Here is a 7,315-nt window from a genome sequence, read left to right as displayed (position 1 = left end):
TTCCTTGTCTATTCACATTCTTTATCTCTGTGAAGTGCCTGTTGATGTGTTTTGCCCATTGTTTTTCCATTGGGAGGTTTCTATTTTTCTTTCAATAAGAATGCCGTGTTTTCTGGATACTGCTCCCTTTTCAGTTACATTGCTGCGATTATCCCCTTCCTGTTTGCAGCTTGTCTTTTCACTTTGTAGGATCTTTTCATGAACAGTAATTCTTAGTTTAATATAGTCAAATTTATCCTCTTTTCCTCTTATCATTTGTGTTTATTTCTACTTGAGATTGTAAAGACATTCTATATTTTCTTATAATTTAAAAAAAATTGCCTATCACATTGAAATCTTCAAGCCATTTGCAATTGATTACAGGTCCAAATTTATTTTCCCCCCATGTGGTTATCCAGTTTTCCAAATATTGTCACTGAATAGCCCACCCTTTCTCCCACAAAATGCAGCATCATCTGCCAGGTATCAAGGTTTCTGGCTCTGTGCTCTGTACTGTTTGTCTTTTGTCAGCTGATAGGATGAGCCTCCCCTCTACGTCCTTCTTCAGGAGTATGGACTGGTCTCTCTCCTTTGCTCATCCATAGAAATTTTAGAATCAACTTGTTAAGTTGTGTGCATGCAAAACACACACACACACACACACACACACACACACACATCTGTTGAGATTTTTATTAGAGTTGCTGTGAACGTATAGATCAGTTTGGGAAGAACTGACATCATAACAATATTGAGTCTTCGTATTCATGAAAACAGTAGAGCTCTCCATTTTTTAGATTTTTTTAGTGTCTTTTGATAACATTTGAAATGTTCTCTATAAAGTTCTTGCACATCTTTAGTTCATTCTATTTTGAGAAAAAAAAATTTTCTTATAAATTATACTTATTTACAAAGTATATATATTCTGTTGATGATTAATAGAAATGCAGTTGACTTTATACTATATATCTGGCAAATTTGCTAAATTCTCTTATTAATTCTCATTTCTTGCACATAGAGTCTAAGATTATCATGTCTATAATGATCATTTTAGTTTTATTTTGTAAACCTTACTAGAGGCCTGGTGCACAAATTTGTACATGGGTGGGGTCTGGCTAGCCTGCCCTGATCCGGGCTGGGGTCGGGGGTGGGGTGGGGTGGGGTGGGGTTAGGGGACGCTGGAGGTTGGCCGGCTGGCCCCGCCCCCTGGTCGAACTCCTGGTTGAACTCCCAGTCGAACTCCCAGTCGAGGGGACAATTTGCATATTAGCCTTTTATTACATAAGATACTTTTGATATCTGTTCATTATGTTACTAAACTGGCATTTTCCTCTGGGAAAATGTTAAAGAGAAGTGATGATGGGATATCCTTGTTTGTTCCCAATTTTGAAAGGAGGGCTTTTAACATTTGATCATATAGTGTTTGGCACCTTTAGCAGCCAATTGCCATGTGTTCTGGAGCAGACTTTTCTCATACTTGTTTGGGAAATGTTCAGCTTGAGTTTAGCCTTGGAGAAAGAGACACACTGCATGCCTTCAGTCTAGATTACTTAGACCAGTGGTCGGCAAACTGCGGCTCACAAGCCACATGCGGCTCTTTGGCCCCTTGAGTGTGGCTCTTCCACAAAATACCAACTTCTGTGCATGGGCCATGAAGTTTCAATCGCACTGTACATGCGCACCCACACATGGTATTTTGTGGAAGAGCCACACTCAAGGGGTCAAAGAGCCACATGTGGCTCACGAGCTGCAGTTTGCTGACCACTAACTTAGACTAATAGTAGGGTTTGGTGCTCAAGTCCCAGCTAGTATTCTCTTTACTTGCATTTCCTCTGAAACCTTGAAGGCAGGATTTGGATAGTTCTGAATCCTCAGCCAAAAACCACCTACTAAGGCAGTGGGTGAGTATCAGAATCACCTGTGGACGGTTGGGCCCAACCTCAGGTTGAATGATTCAGCAGGTGTGGGGTAGGGTCTGATTATTTACATTTCTAAGAAGTTCCCAGGTGATGCTGATGCTGCTGGTCCTCGAATCACACTTGGAAAAAGTGTCCCAATTCTGTCTCCTTAAAACATCCCAATAGTGGATAGTCCAGAAACCAAGAAGCAAAACTATTAAAGTGCCTGAGAAGGAAGGAGAAAGACGGCAAAGAGACAGCAGCTGCAATGAGGACCAGCCCTGGAGAGTGACAGGTGGCCACCTCTAAACATGGGAGAACGGAAGGAGAGGGAAACACAGGAGAAAATGGAAGTTTCGGGACAGAACAATGGAAGGAGCTCATGGGAAAGTATGAAGGGAGACCACAAATAAACACATGCACCAGGTGCAGCTCATTTATTCAGTCTGCATCTCACAAAGAACATAGAGAGAAGGATGGCAGTACGATCTGTGTAGCTTTGGGGAGGTTAAGTGACAGGATGGCCATTTAAGGGGCGGTTCCTTATAAATATTCCACGTAGAGAAGGGCCTCTGCCAAGCAGAAACCCAAACCCCAGAAAGTAAGAGAATTAATGCAAGCTCCCTATTCAGCAGGTAAACTGGATTTATTCTTAAAGTAGAAAAGAAAAGGGGAGATTCTGCAAGTAGACAAGGCTTAAGGTTACGTTCATCATGGCAGGAGCTGCAGCCTACCGGAGACTCTTTGAATTGGGCCCATGGCCAGCGAGGTGGGACAGGGACAGTCCCTCAAGGAGGGTGAAGTTCAGGCAATTGTCCTACTGGATGGAACGCAACAGCAAAGGTGCCAGGGAGAGCCAAAGGCTAACTCTGCACCAGGGGCTGGAATCATATGTTTTTGATACTGGTTTGTTGGGGGTTTTTTACTCAACAGTGTGAATAAGCAGCTAATAAAAATTAGAAAAGGTTGCCCTGACTGGTTTGGCTCAGTGGATAGAGCGTCAGCCTGCGGACTCAAGGGTCCCAGGTTTGATTCTGGTTAAGGGCATGTACCTTGGTTGTGGGCATATCCCCAGTGGGGAGTGTGCAGGAGGCAGCTGACCGATGTTTCTCTCTCATCGATGTTTCTAACTCTCTATCCCTCTCCCTTCCTCTCTGTAAAAAATCAATAAAATATATTTTTAAAAAAATTAGGAAAGGTGTAAGTTCTCCATTTCACTTCTATAACTCCTGCCAGCCACCTGCCTGTCAAAGGCTAGCTGGCTCTCTAGGGAATCATGTCTCAAAGCTGTCTCTGGCTTTGATAGTCATGTACAACATATCAGCTGGAAGGAACCGTAGAGGAGATCCTCATTGGTCCAGCTGGGCCCGTTCAGTAGGAGTGCCTGCCAAAGGTCAACTAGGGTAACTGCGTTGATTTACTTTTCATATTTGTCAGTAGAACTGCTTGTTTCCATTGATTGACTTATTGAAACATATACCCATATTTCCTGTATGGAATCTGAAAAGGTTGCCTAGGATTTATATAGTATCTTGTCTCTGGGTAGACTCAACTAGTTTCATCTGTGTAACTGTATAAAAACCAGTGAAAATTACATTCCTAGGAAAAGTTTTGAACTCAAAATAGATACCATTTTTTAGCAAGTTGCTTCATTGATCTGTGATTCATTGACTCTTGTGAGACTAAAGGTAAAAGCATTTTAAGTTTCAAGAAAAAAAGTTGCAATATAAATTCAAGATGGTTTTTAAAATTTCAGGTTCTTCTAGTCACTAGAATCTAGTGGGACATGCAGATCGTGTGTCCACACTCATCCAGTGCTGGATACCCTCTCCACTCCCTCTTCACACCTGAATACCCAGCTTCTTCCTGAACACTTTTACACCCACACTTTGGGAGACATGTATTTCCATTTTTGTGTAGCCCTAATTGTTGCAATAGGAAATTTTTCTCATGCCATGTTGGAAGCCTAGAGCATTGCTGTATAGTTCTGATGGATAAAATATTATTCTTTATATCACACCAAAACCTGCCTCCCTGAAATTTCTGCCTAGCTGCTCAGTCCTATTCTCCATACCCACCTAGAAAAGAAACGAAGACCTTTATCAGTATCCTGAAGACCTCAGTCATGTCCCAACTGAGAGTTCTTTTCTCCAGGCAAATTCTCAGGGTTAGTTCCCACAATCATTTCCTCCTCATGGCTTCATTTCCAATCTTTCATTGTACTGTTTGCCTTCTCCGGACATGGGCCAGCTCATCTGGGTTCCCTTCTCTAAGACTGAGATATACATATACTTGAACACCATGCCACATATGAAGTCTAGGTCAAGGGCTCTTAGTCCTCCTGATCCCTGTTAACCCACTGCTTTAGCAGTCACTGACCCTGTGGCTCATATATTGCTTATAAGTACCATAGACCCTTCCATGTCTTTTTTTTCTGTACTATTGGGTACAGTTGCTAGGCCAGTGTCAAAAACATCTACCTGAATTACTGAAACCAACACTGTCTTTTTTAGTCTGCCATTTGGACAACCATCGCAAAGAGAGGTCAGGGATAATCTAGGATGACATGTTCAAGCTGGCTCCCAACTCTTTCAGCTGTGGTTTCTGGGAGGAACAAGCCCTGCACTTGAAAATATTGTTCTCATTTCTCCTGTGTGGTTGTTCCTCCTGACCAGGATCTGCCAGTTGTCCTGGACCTCTATCCATGCATTACCTCCTCAACAGTTGACGCTGTGTCATCCCTTCTTGAAAACTCCAAGATGACTTTTGGAAGGGCCTGCGTATTGTTGTTGTTATTTTTTACTAATTTCTTATCCCATTGTCTCTCTGGTATCTGTGCCAGATTCTGTCACTGGCTCTTTTAGGTTTGTTGATTCTACTTTATGACTCTGCTTTCTTTTTTCTGCCCACAGTATCCATTTAAAGATTCTTTAATGGAGAATGTTCACTTTACTCATTGAAGTCTTTGATTTGTGCTGCCTTCTAAAAATAAATGCTTTTCTCAGAACTTCTTTAAAACTATGCCACAGTAGCTGTATGGTATCTTAAAGAGGAGTGTGCAAAGCTGGAAGAGACCCTAGTTCTTCAATCTCTCCTTAGTTTGGCTCAGACAAGAGGATGGAGACACAGTATTGCTATTCAGAATGTTCATAAACTTTGTGGGGATAATGGAGCTGGGCAGGAGGGGGCCAGTGGGCCAGCAACATCAATGTCATCTAATGCCACAAGCTGAACACATGTGAGTCCCAACTCTAGCCTACTAGGGAAAGGTACACTACTAGTCAGGTAAACTCAGTTGTCGTTTACTTTGTACTTGGATTGTAATGGAATGCTTTATAATCTAGACTCTACTAGCTAGAATTTAGTCGAATATAAGCTCCCTTGGCTGCTAAGGAGTTCTTGGAATGAAAGTGGCCAAAAAAAGACCATGTCTCCTGACTGAACACGTGACAGCAGGGCAGTAAGGCTAATTCCTTATTTGAAAGTGCCCATAGCACAATATTTCTTCACCGACTGAACTAAAGGTCACACAAAAGTTCATGATAAATGACTTGCTTTTCTTCAGAGTCATTTATTAACCTCAGGAGTGTGGAATGCATCACCAAGAGGCTAATCTGTGCCACCGAAAGGACATAAACCAGAGTTTTCTGGACCACAAAGGGGGAGAGTGGAAGAAAGGAGGGAATGAGTTTATCCTTGCTTTTGCTAACATTCCAAACATGGCTGCCCCACCACTGTGAATAACAGCTGCATAGAGTCTTTGCCTACACATATGAGAAAGCTGGGCCATACTATGATTATAGCCCTCTTCCTCCAAGAGTGAACCAAGGGCACAACAAGTTGGGCTATGAATGAGGCATAGAATAACTTACTGATTTATTTCAAACCAACACACTGGTGTGGGCACAGCCAAATGAATGTGGTCTCCTTTTAAGTAAAGCTCCTTGAAAAGGTTTCCATTCATTCCATGATGTTTCTGGTGCTCAAATGATTGTTGGGAAGTCGAGTGAAGGAAAATACACATACACGCACAGATGACAACCATCTACATCTACAACTCAGAATTAGCTACTGTTACTATCTTGGCATATTTGTTTCCAACATTTGTTTTTATTTAAGAAATCTCTATTGTTTCTCATTAAAATAAAACATGGCTTTTTATAGATTTAAATAGTGTAGAAAAGAACAAAAAATACAAGGTTTTTAAAAGCATCTAAAAGTCCATCATTAATATTTGGTAAACATTACTCTGGGCATTTCTCTTTACATTTCATTCATTTGAATATCATTCGTTTTGGCAAAGTTTCCACCTTTGAGGAAGGATTTGGTTTTTGGAAATAGGTCAAAGTTGCCAGGAGCCAGCTAAGTCTGGTGAATAAGGTAATGTTTAAGCTGAGTAACAAGATTTTGGCACCAAGTCAGTGTGATTGGTTTTCTGGGATACCTCACATTGGCTCCAAGAGAGGCACCCTTGTCAGATGTGTTCTGAGCACCAACACGAACTGCCCTCCGAGGGGCTCTCTATGAAGGACATGTGCATGTAGATAGCAGACGCCTTGGAAACCACAACCTCTGCAGCTGTGCCAGGAATGTGCCCCTTGAGGTCTCTGGGCCTCTGCCAGGTCCTTATCCCCCTGGATCCACTGTTTGCTCATCTTTAATGGGATGTTCATAATGTCCACTTTCCACGAACTGCTATGAAAATCAAATTAGGTCATGGAAATGAAAGCTCTCTTGCAAACTGTCAAGCCCTATACAAATATAAGGCGTATTATTTATGTTTGTCAAATTAATCTTATTTCTTGATGGGTACATCTGCTACAAACAGCATCACTCCATTGATGGGCACAATCATCAAAACATAATTAGGTAGAACTATTCTATCTCTTTCCACTCCTCTCAGGCTACACGTTTATCCCTTCATGGCTGCCTTACCTTGTGGTCATTTTACTTGATTTTTCCAACACCCAAGTCTGAGCAAGGGAAATCAGAGAAGGCAGGTGGGACACAATTTGAATCCCTACTGCTAGCATTCCTAGCTTTCAGCAGCTGTGGGGAGGGGAGGGGTGGGGTGGTGGTGGTGAATGATTGTAGTCTTGGATGTCTATTTTGGAATTTAAAAAGGATCTGATCAATTTACCGTTTACCTGAAAGTTCTTTTGACGTTCAATGCTTATCGACTACTTTTTCATGGAACAAGTGAATCTGAGATCTAGAAGACTTCTTAGGAGTTCCCATGATGCATAAAAAAGGGAAGAAAGGTTTAAAACTGTAGCTGTTGCATCTATTTTAAAAAAGGGGAAGTAATAACTGTACTATCCTAATAAATAGGAGGTTGAAAGGACTAAATTTCAGGCATTAGGACAGTCTGGCACATAAAAAGTGCTCCGTAAGTGTTAGCCATTATTTTGGAAAGCAGCAGCATCTTTTTTTCTAGG

This window comes from Myotis nattereri, assembly GCF_964212035.1.
Source record: "Myotis nattereri genome assembly, chromosome: 3".
In the NCBI taxonomy this organism is placed as follows: Eukaryota; Metazoa; Chordata; class Mammalia; order Chiroptera; family Vespertilionidae; genus Myotis; species Myotis nattereri.
This window is presented reverse-complemented; position numbering follows the sequence as displayed.